This window comes from Scyliorhinus canicula, unplaced genomic scaffold, assembly GCF_902713615.1.
Source record: "Scyliorhinus canicula unplaced genomic scaffold, sScyCan1.1, whole genome shotgun sequence".
Taxonomy (NCBI): domain Eukaryota; kingdom Metazoa; phylum Chordata; class Chondrichthyes; order Carcharhiniformes; family Scyliorhinidae; genus Scyliorhinus; species Scyliorhinus canicula.
In genome coordinates, this window is record NW_024055732.1 from 276,487 (window position 1) to 288,694 (window position 12,208).

At 48.3% G+C, this 12,208-nt stretch overlaps 1 pseudogene; it reads right to left on the reverse strand.

The window, feature by feature from the left end:
* Window positions 1-1,375: 1,375 nt before the first annotated feature.
* Window positions 1,376-3,771, reverse strand: LOC119960768 (annotated as a pseudogene).
* Between the last annotated feature and the right edge of the window lie 8,437 nt (window positions 3,772-12,208).

Below are 12,208 nucleotides of genomic sequence, written 5' to 3' on the forward strand. Positions count from 1 at the left end.
GGGTGAACGTGCAGACTCTGCACAGACACTGAACCAGAGACCGGATTCAACCTGGAACCTCGGCGCCATGAGGCAGCAGTGCTAACCACTGCGCCACCGTGTAGCCTTTCATCTTTCTCTGTCTCGAGCTGCCTCTCTCTCTCTCTCTCTCTCTCTCGCTCTCTCTCCCTCTGACTCGCGCAGTCTCTGTGCCTCTACCCATCTCTCGCGGTCTCTTTCTGCCGGTGTTTCTTTTCTCTCTGTGCCTCCGCTGTCTCTCTGCGTCTCTCTCTCTAACTTTCTATATCTCTCCTTGTCTTCCTCACTCTACTCTCTCTTTGTGCCTCTCTGTCTCTATCGCTCCTTTTGTCTCTCCCTGACTCGCTGTCTTTCTCTTTCTGCCTGCTTCTCTATCTCTTTCTCTCAGCGTCACTCTGTCTCACTACCTCTCTCTCTCTTTCGCTCTCTCTCTGTCTGTCTCTTTCTCTCTCGGTCTCTGTCTCTCCACCTGTCTCTATGTTTCTCTCTGCGCCTCTCTCTCAATCGCTTGTCTGTATCTTACTGACTATCTCTCTTTGTTTCTCGCTCTCTATACCTTACAACTTCTCTGTCTGTCTGTATCTATCTCCCGCGTTCTCTCTCTCTCTCTCTGTCTATCTGTCTCTCTCTCTATATATATATGTATATATTTAGATGGAGATCTGACAACTCACCGCTGATATTCCTCTCGCCGTCCTGACTATGTGTCGAGATCGCCCACCTGCGCGGACCCCTGTCTCCGGCCTGAATGTATCATCCCAGCAGGGGATGTGATGTTTAAGAAACGTGAAGTGACCAGCTTGAAGATGGAGACCGAGTTGGAGACGAAAAGCGGGAGGATGAAGAGTCGGAACTGGGTGGGAGCCCGTCACACCTCGCGCGGAATATGTTGTGGATGGCGCCTGGAGAAGGGAGCCTCAGGTTGACGGTGGGGAGGCCGGAGGCGGTGCAGAGCCTCCCCACTCGGCACGGAGCCTATGTGTCTATTACGGTCACTGACTGACCCAAGTAGTCGGTCGGAAACTGGGCCGAAACCGCCATGAGGCTGTGCGGAAAGATACCGTACTTCAGAACTGATCCAACACGGCGGCACAGTGGTTAGCATTGCTGCCTATGGCGCTGAGGGCATGGGTTCGAATCCCGGCACTGGGTCACTGTCCATGTGGAGTTCACACATCCTCCCCGTGTCTGCGTGGGTTTCATCCCCACAACCCAAAGATGTACAGGATAGGTAGATTGGCCACTCTAAATTACCCCTTAATTGGAAAAAATAATTCCGTGCTCTAAAATTTAGGAAAAAAGGAGTGATCCAACAAAGAAACGACGATGTGGTAGATTACAACAAAAGTTTATTAATACAGCATGAAAATAACTTTAACATCACAAAAGGCTTACAATTACCCCTTAATGAATGCAGTAACACAATACCCCATTAACAGTTACCATTATTCCCAGAAAAAACACCAAGAAATAAAAGCCCAATTCAGCTTTTGGAGAAAATGTATAGTCCATTCTACCCTTCGAGCCTTCTCCGATCTTCATTCTGATCTTGGCTGATGATCCAACTCAGTCACCAAGCAGGAAGCCAGGTGGCGCAGTGGGTTAGCACTGCTGCCTCATGTCACCGAGGTCCCTGGTTCATCACGGCTCTGGATCACTGTCAGTGTGGAGTTTGCATATTCTCCCCGTGTTTGCGTGGGCTTCTCCCCCACAACCCAAAGATGTGAAGGGTAGGTGGATTGGCCACGTTAAATTGTCCCTTAATTGGAAAAACAATGAATCGGGCATTCCACTTTTAAATTTAAACTCAGTCACCTGGTCCCCACCCCCTCAGATTCCGTTGCATCAAGTGTGAAATCTAACCGCTTCTCGAAAACATACAATGTTTTGGTCTCAATTGCTTCCTGTGGTAGAGAATTCCACAGACCGACCGATATTTGAATGATGAAATTGTTCCTCATCTCTGCCCTAAACAGTCTACTCCGTATCCTCAAACCAAGACCCCCTGGTTATGGAAACTCCCAACATCGAGATTGTCCATCCTGCATCTACACTGTCTGGTCCTGTTCTAAATTCGTAGGTTTTTATACGACCCTCTAACATTCGACTTACGCCGGATAATACTATCCTAACTGACTCCATCTCTCCTCCAATGTCACCCACGCTATCTCAGGAATTGTTCGCTGCTCTCATACAAGTGCAACACCGACCTTCAATTGAGGAGGCAAAAAATCTCCCAGTCGTGGCTTCACCAAATCAAAGGAGGAGGGGGATGTATGGCTTCCACCTGTTGATGTGTAGCAGGCTGGAGCAGAGTGGGTGAAAGTCCTGATCCTGTTCCTATGCAACAGACTCTTGGATGGGAGGGAGGTGGAAAGGTGTGTTCAAAGAAACTTCCTATTGCCTCCACGGGCGGGCGAGGAGGTTGGCTCCCTTGCGCAGGACCCCCCAGTAGTCGTCCTTGAACTGCCGGTTCATTATGGCGTAGAGGATTGGGTTGATGCAGCTATTCAGCCAAGTGAAATTGCCGGCCACCATGTGGACGAGAACGGGGGCCCGCTTCTTCCCGTCCACCACATGCAGGAAGCAGAAGGGGAAGTAACAGGTCACGTAGACCAGGAACATGGCGAAGCACATGCGGGTCACCTTGCGAAACTCGCCGCTGCTGCTCCTCTTGGCCTGGCAGCTGGAGGTCCCGCTTTCCCCGGCCTGGAGGGCCATTTCGTTGCCAGGGGCTGCGGTCTCAATGCTGGTGGCATCAGTCGACCTGGTGGGCGCCTCCCCGGAGAGGGAGTTGGCGCTGGACACGTTGGCGATCCCGCTGTCCGCAGCGGAGACCCCCGCCCCCGTTGGCTTCCTCCCGCGACCATCGCCCTCCAGCCGGTACCCCTCCAGTGCCTGGGAAGCCGCCTTCACCTTGCGATGGATGAGGAAGTAGAAAATCCCAATGCAGCTCAGTCCAAGTCCAAACATGAAGAACATGAGGATGGTGGTGTAAGGCCTCCCTCGCTCCCGGTGGAAGCTGCAGGTGCAGACAGGCGGCAGGAAGACATAGATATTCCAGAGGGGCCCGAAGAGAGTCAGGCCCAACAGCCATGGAAGGGCTACGAAGAAGGGCATCGTGCGGCCGGAGAAGACCCGGTCGAACCTGCGGGCGTCCGAGATGAGGACGTAGCGGCTCATGGCGATGAGAATCAGGCTGAAGATGGAGACAGCGTTGGCCACAAAGAGGATCAGGCCGAAGACACGGCACATGCCCTCACCCTGGCGCCAGGCGAAGTGCATGAAGGTGTCGGTCGTCACTGGATGGAGGAAGGCGCAGTAGATGAGGTCGGCCACTGTCTTTTTGAGGATGAACACGTTAAGGCGGGTGCGGATCCTCTTATCCGTGGCAAAGGCCAGCACAGTCGTGACGTTGCCCACGGTCCCCGGGTTGCCCACGGTCCCCGGTCCCCCACGGCAGTCACCAGGATCCCCAATAGGGCACCAAAGTAGCGGTAGTTGACAACAGCCGGGTGGCAGGTCAGCTTGCTGAAGGACGAGTTGGGATCCATCGAGCTCCCCTTCTGGGAAAGACCACAATTGAAAATCACAATCCAAATTGTGCTAATTGAAGACCGCAATGGACGACCACAATTGAAGACCACAGCCGAAGAGGAAAAGCGCTTCTTGAAATAGGAGACCAGCTGTGATGGCGCCTCGACCCTGCGAGTACAGTGGTTGTGACTCCTTCCCTGCCTCTGCTCGGTACTTGCTCGGAGCCCCTTTATAGAGCTGCGAGAGAGTGTTCGCTCAAACAGTTCCTCTGACGCCAAGTTTGTTATCGAACTGCTTCCCTTTTCTGAACCTTCTTCTCCAAATCACCCAGAGAGGGAGAGAGAGAGAGAGAGACGTAATTTTACGGCCCACAATTTGGCAATAGTGGAACCATTCCGTTAAATGCTCTGGGGATTACAGTCAGATCACAAACTCAGAGGTCAATGTGTATACCATAGAGAATAACAGCCCCTGTGTATAATATACAGAATAACAGCCACTATGTACATTGTAGAGAATAACAGTCCTTGTGTACATTCTAAAAAATAACAGCCCATGTGGATATTATAGAAATTAACAGTCCCTGCCTGTGTATATTTTAGTGAATATAAGTCCCTATGAATATTACAGAGAATAACAGTCTGTGTATATTATAGAGAATAACAAACCCTGTTTATATCAGAGAGATACATTCCCTGTGTATATTATAGAGAATAAAAGTCCCTGTGTATATTATAGAGAATAACAGCCCCTGTCTATATTATTGACAAAACAATCCCTGTGTTTATTATAGAGAATAATAGTCTCTGTGTATATCATGGAGAATAACAGTCCCTGTGTATATTATAGATAATAACAGTCCCTGTGTATATTATAGAGAATAAAAGCCGCTGTGTATATTACAGAGAATAATAGGCCAGAGTATATCATAGAGAATAACAGCCCCTGTATATATTATAGAGAATAACATTCTGTGTATATTAGCGAGAATAACAGCCCCATTCTATGTTATAGAGATTAACAGTCTGTGTGTATATTACAGAGAATAACAGTCTGTGTATATTATAGAGAATGACAGTCCCTCTGTATATTGCAGAGAATAACAGCCCCTGTGTATGTTATAGAGAATACCAGTCCCTGGGGATATTGTAGACAATAACAGTCCCTGTGCATATTACAGACAATTACCGGCCCTGTGTATATTATAGACAATAAAAGCCCTTATGTATATTATAGATTATAACAGTATCTGTGCATATTATCGAGAATAACAGTCCCTGTGAATATTATAGAGAATAACAAACGCTGTGTATATTATATAAAATAACAGTCCCTGTGTATATTATAGAGAATAACAGCCCCTGTGTATATTATAGAGATCAACAGTCCCGGTCAATATTATAGATAATAACAGCCCCTGTGTATATTGCATAGAATAACAGCCCCTGTGTATATTATAGAGAATAACAGTTCCTGTGTATGTTATAGAGAATACATGTCCCTGTGTATATTATACAGAATAACAGTCCCTGTGCATATTACAGACAATAACAGGCCCTGTGTATATTATAGACAATAAAAGTCCCGGTGTATATTATAGAGTATAACAGTATCTGTGCATATTATAGAGAATAACAGCCCCTGTGCTTATTATTGACAAACACAGCCCAAGTGTATATTAAAGAGACTACCAGTCCCTCTGTATATCATGGAGAATAACAGATCCTGTGTATATTATAGACAATAACAGTCCCTGTGTATATTATATAGAATAACAGCCCCTGTGTATATTATAGAGGTCAACAGCCCCTGTGTATATTATAGAGAATAACAGTTCATGTGTAGGTTATAGAGAATACAAGTCCCTGTGTATATTAGAGAATAACAGTCTCTGTGCATATTATAGAGAATAACAGACTCTGTGTATATTATAGAGAATAACAGTCCCTGCGTATATTATAGAGAATAACAGCACCTGTGTATATTATAGAGAATAACAGCCCCTGTGTATATTATAGATAATAACAGCCCCTGTGTATATTGCATAGAATAACAGCATCTGCGTATATTACGGAGAATAACAGTCCTGCGTATAATACAGAGAATAACAGTCCCTGTGCATATTATAGCTAAAAACAGTGCCTTTGAATAGGCATAGAACATACAGTGCAGAAGGTGGACATTCGGCCCATCGAGTCTGCACCGACCAACTTAAATTCTCAATTCCACCCTATCCCCGTAACCCAGTAACCCCTCCAAAACGTTTTGGTCAGTCAGGGCAATTTATCATGGCCAATTCAACTAATTGTACTTCTTTGGACTATGGGATGAAACCGGAGCACCCAATGGAAATCCAGGCACACACCGGGAGACCGTGCAATCTCCACACAGGCAGTGACCCAGCGGGGAATCGAACCTGGGACGCTAGCGCTGTGAAGCCACCGTGTTGCCCACTTGTGCTGCCATGCTGCCGTTCTCTGTGTTGTTGTGAACAAGAGTCCCTCTGCAATTTTCAGACAATATGCTTTTATGTTGGTAAGATTATTTGCAAAAGGTTTAGAACTTTTTGTCTTGTCTTTCGGTTCACCGAGGGATCATTTTTGGTTGAGGAGTTCAATGTCGGTCACAATGTCCGAAGCTGCAATAGCTTCCCGAACGAATGTACCAACCCCACCCGCAATTCCGAGAGGGCAGCCGAGTTAAAACAGACTGTTCCCCAGCCGTGGTTACGAGAGCCTCTGGGCCCCCGAGTGTCCGTCACGAGACAGCTGAAGCATCCGCTCCAGCTGGTCAGGTTTCCTGCAGGGGCTGCAGCGCCTGCTGCAGTTGTGAAATACATGTCAACTTGTTTCCTGCTCAGGAGAAACCGCTGCTGGTGACCTAAGTCCGCCTTTCCTCATCTCAATCTGCACAAAATTACGCCATTGCTAACAGGAAACTCCAGTTTCTCCCAATCATTCGAAATACGTAGAACAAAGAGCAAAGGAAATTCGGCCCTGTACAAACCCCTGTCTGCATCAATGGGACCGAGGTGGAGATGGTTAGCACTTTCAAATTCCTAGGGGTGCACATCACCAAACATCTGTCCTGGGCCACCCATGTCGACGTTATCAGGACGTCCTCAGGAAACTAAGGAAATTCGGCATGTCCACATTCACCCTTACCAACGTTTACAGATGCTCCATAGAAAGCATCCTATCGGGCTGCATCACAGCCTGGTATGGCAACTGCTGGGCTCAGGACCGCAAGGAACTTCAGAGAGTCGTGAATACCGCCCAGTCCATCGCATAAATCTGCCTCCAATCCATGGACTCCATCTACACCTCCCGCTGCCTGGGGAAAGCGGGCAGCATAATCAAGGATCCCTCCCACCCGGCTTACTCACTTTTCCAACTTCTTCCATCGGGCAGGAGACACAGAAGTCTGAGAGCACGCACGAACAGATTCAAAAACAGCTTCTTCCCCACTGTCACCAGACTCCTAAATGACCCTCTTATTGACTGACCTCATTAACACTACACCCTGTATGCTTATCCCATGCCAATGCTTATGTTGTCACATTGTGTATCTTCTGTTGTCCTATTATGTATTTTCTTGTATTTTCTTGAATTTTGTTCAATTCTCTTTTTTTCCCATGTACTGAATGATCTGATGATCGGCTGTCAGAAAAATACTTTTCACTATACCTCGGTACACCTGACAATAAACAAATCCATACCTCCAAGACTGTGCTGTGCATACGGCCTGTGTAACCGAAAAAGTTCTACACTTCCGCGTACGCTTTCCCTCTATTCTGATCCTGTTCATATATTTGTCACTCCAAAACATCACTAGCGTAGCTTCTTCCACAACCTCCTGCGGCAGCCAGTTCCAGGCTCCCACTATTCTCTGTTTCAAAAACCTCCCTCGCACATCACCACTAACCGTCGCACCTCGCACCTAAAATCTACTAATTGAAGCTTCCACAATCGTAAAAGGCTCCTGACTATCTAGTTTGTCTGTTAAATTTCCTTTTCCTGTCTCTCCACTCTCTCACCTCTCTCCATTCTCTCCCTCTCCCCTCGTGCTTCACTCTCTCTCCCATCCCTCTCCGATCTGTCTCGCCTCTCGCTCCTCTCTCAGTTCCCTCCCCTTTCACATCTGCCCACTCTCCCCTCCCTCTCCTTGTTCTCCCCATTTCTCATCTCTGTCCCCACTCTACCTTCTCTCCCGTCACTCCCATGTCTCCCCCTCTCACTCGGCTCTCGGCTCTCACCTCTCCTCTTCTTTCCACTCTTCAATCTCGCACCCCTCTCCCCTTACCACGTCTCTCTTTTTTCTCCTCCGCATCTCTCCACTGGGGCTGGTTTAGCACTGGGCGCAATCAGTGTCTTTGAACGCAGACCACGGCGGGCCAGCAGCACGGTTCAATTCCCGTACCAGCCTCCCCGAACAGGCGCCGGAATGTGGTGACTATGGGCTTTTCACAGTAACCATTTGAAGCCCACTTGTGACAATAGCGATTTTCATTTCATTTCATTTTATTTCGCTACCCTCTCTCTCCTCTCTGTCTGCCATCCCTGTCCCCTCACTCCTTTCCATGCACTCCCACAACACTCTCCTTTTTCTCCTCTCTCCATTCTCGCGCTCCTCTCTCTCATCTCTCCCTCACAACTCTCTCTCCTTTCTCGTCTCTCTTCCCCTCTCTATATCTATCTGTCAAACTATCTATCATCTATCTATTTATCTATCCCTATCTATCTCACTCTCTCTCTGTTTCACTTTCTATCTCTGTTTCTCTATATCTATCTATGTCTATACCTCTCAGTCTCTCGCTCTGTCTTTATCTCTCTGTCTATCTCAATCTCTGTCTCTCTCTATCTCTCTGCTTCACTCTCTCCTCTATGTCTCTCTCTCGCTGTTTCACTTTCTCTTTCTCTCTGTTTCACTCTCTCTCTCTCTCTGCCTCGCTGTCTCTCTATACATTTCTATCAACTCAGTGTGAAAATATTTACCCTTTATTCTCAAACTATGACCCTTAATTCTCGACTCCCCCTCCATCCGGAACATTCTTTCTCAACCTACCCTGTATAATTCTCTTAGAGGTTTTCGGTTTTTACAAGTCACCCACACCCCTCCGCCGCACTTCTAATCTCCAATAAATATAATCCTCACCGACAGTTTCTCCTCATATGATAGCCCCACCCTTCCAGGAATCAGCCTGGGAAACCTTGACTGCACTCCCTCCGCAGCACGAATATCGTCTCCTCGGGTTTGGAAGATGGATGTCAGCTCGAAGGGATCGGAACAACCAGGTGCAAGGGCCGTGCAGGGGGTGTCCGTTGGAAAGTTGTTCTCTGGCCCCAGAGGGGCTGAGGAAGCTCCCATCGCCGGACAGGTTTGCGGGGCTCCGTGGTTAGCACCGTGGCACCCCACAGCTCCATGGATTCCTGCTCTATTCTGTCCTGGGGTGACCGACAATCTTTGTGGAGTTTTGAAGGAAACCTCTGATTCTGCGTGGGTTTCCTCCCACAGTCCAAGACGTGCACGTTCGCTGGGGTGACGGGGATAGAGCGGGGAGGGGGGAGGATCTGGGTAGAGGGCTCTTCAAATGTCGACTCGAATGACTTCCTTCTGCACTTTACAAATTTTGTGGATTTCAAGAAGAGACATATTGCCGCCAATTGTGCCCTCCTCCCATTACTCAAGCTTGGGTCAACCCCAAGGTTCGTTCTAACCTTAGCAAGGCCTCCCAACGCACAAACTCCAAACGCCAGAGCGACAATACCCAATCTGCCGCTGGTCACCGTGCTGGTCGAAGTACCCAAACATCCGAGAATTCCTTCAACTTTCAGGAAAGTATTCTGGATTCTCGCACTCCATGTGTGCACACACAATCCCAGGAGAATACATAGACATATCATAGAATGTGCAGTTCAGAAGGAGGCCATACGGCCCATCGAGTCTGCACCAGCTCTTTGAAAGAGTACCCTACCCAAGGTCAACACCTCCACCCTATCCCCATAACCCAGTAACCCCACCCAACACTGATAGCAATTTTGGATACTAAGGGTAATTTATCATGGCCAATCCACCTAACGTGCAGATCTTTGGAATGTGGGAGGAAACCGGAGCACCCGGAGGAAACCCAAGCACGCGGAGGAAACCCACGCACACACGGGGGATGTGCAGACTCCGCACAGACATTGACGCAATCTGGAATCGAACCTGGGACCCTAGAGCTGTGAAGCAAATGTGCAATCCGCCATTCTGCCGTGCTGCACATAAAATGATGAACTGCTGGACCCAGGGAAGCATCGACGATCATCGGGACTATTGTGTGCATGTCCACCGGTTCCATAAGGTAGCAGAGCAGGTGGATACAATGTTAAGAAGATATATGGTACTATTTTTTATTGACCGGGGCGGAGGAAGATTATGCAGGGTCTCACGGTAGCATGGTGGTTAGCATCAATGCTTCACAGCTCCAGTGTCCCAGGTTCGATTCCCGGCTGGGTCACTGTCTGTGTGGAGTCTGCACGTCCTCCCCGTGTGTGCGTGGGTTTCCTCCGGGTGCTCCGGTTTCCTCCCACAGTCCAAAGATGTGCCGGTTAGGTGGATTGGCCATGCTAAATTGCCCGTAGTGTAAGGTTAATGGGGGGGATTGTTGGGTTACGGGTATGTGGGTTTAAGTAGGGTGATCATTGCTCGGCACAACATCGAGGGCCGAAGGGCCTGTTCTGTGCTGTACTGTTCTATGTTCTATGTCTGTGTAAAACTTTGGTGAGACCACAAGAGTATTGTGTGCAGTTCCATATTTATACGAGGCGTCGGTTGCACTGGCTGGGTGAAGAGACGATTTACCAGGATGTTGCCTGTGCTGGAGAGTGTTGGTGAAAAGAGAGATTGGATAGGCTCGTATTGTTTTCGTTGGAGCAGAGGAGACTTAGGGGGGGACATGATTGAGATGTTTAACATTATGAGAGGTACAGATGGAGTGGATAGGAAGAAACCTTCGTGGAGGTCTGACCGAAGGATAGGGATCAACAATGAACAGGGGACATAGATTTAAGGGACAGGAGTTTCAGAGGAGATGTCAGAAAGAACATTTTTACCCAGAGGGTGGTGGGAGTTTGGAGATTGCTGCCTGAAATGGTGGTGGAGGCAGGAACCCTCGTCATATTAATGAAGCGTTAAACATAAATATGAACATAAACATAGATAATTGGTGCAGGTGAAAATCATTCCGTCCTTCCATCCTTTACGAACATTCAATATGATCATAGCTGATCAAACACATTTCAATATCCCACTCCCGCTTTCTCTGCATACCCGCTGATCCCTTTAGCGGGAAGGGCCACGTCCAGCTCCCTCTTGAATATATTCACCGAACTGATCCCAGCAGCTCTCTGTCGTGGAGAATTAGACAGGTTGAAAATTATCTGAAAGAACAAATGCCTCCTCATCTCAATCCTGAATGGCTTATCCGTTATTCCTACGCTGTGCTCTCTCATTCTTAACGTCCCCAGCATTGAGAACATTCTTCCCCGATCTAGCCTGTCCAGTTCCATCAGGATTGAAGATGTTCTCTGAGATCTCCTCTCATTCTTCGAAACTCCAGTGAGTACAAACCCAGACGATCCAGTCCTCCTTCATATGACAGTCCTACCATCCGGGCAATTAGTCTAGTGAAACCTCTTTGGACACCCTCAATGGGAACAATGTCCTTCTTGAAACTAGGAGAACAAAACTGCACACAATAATCAAAGTGTGGCCTCACAAATGCCTTGTATATCTGCAGCAAGACATTCCAACTCCTGTAATCAAATCATCTCGCTATGAAGGCCAGCATGCCAATAGAGTTCTTCACCACCTGTTGCATCTACATGCCAACTCCCCGACTGTTCATCTATGACATGCTTGTCTCGGTGCAATTCCCCTTTTCCAAAACTGCCACCATTCTGATAATAATCTGCATTCCCCCTTTCACAGCAAAGTGCATAACCTCACATTTATCCATTATATTGCATTTGCCAAGTATTTCCCCACTTAGCCAGGCTGTCGAAGTCATCCTGCAACCTCTTTGCATCCTCACTGCACCCACTGCCACGTAGCTTCGTGCCGTCTGCATATTTGGACACATTGCATGCAGTTCCTTCGTCCACATCATCAATATCTATTGTGAAGAGATGAGGCCCGTGCACAGTTCCAGTCCACCTTTCGCTTGTTTAGACCACCACTCGGAGCACCGTGCGCAGTTCATATCTCTGTATCCCTCAGTTAGACCCACACTCGGAGCTTCGTGCACAGCCTGGTCTCCGAGTCACTCGGTTAGACCGACACTTGAGCTTCCTGCAAAGTTCCGGCCTCAATGTCCCTCTGTGAGACCTACACTCGGAGAACTGAGCAGAGTTCCAGTCTCCGTGTCCCTCGGTTATACCCGCACTAAAAGCACCGTGCACAGTACCGGTATCTCTATCCTCAGTCAGACCACACTCGGATCACCGTGCACTGTTCCGGTCTCTGTGACCCCCATTTATACCCACACGGACCACGCTACAGAGTTCCGGTGTCCCTATTTCTCAGTCAGACCACACTCGGAGCACCGTGCACAATCCCAGGTGTCCCTATCGCTCAGTCAGACCAAAGTCGGAGCACCGTGCACAGTCCCGGT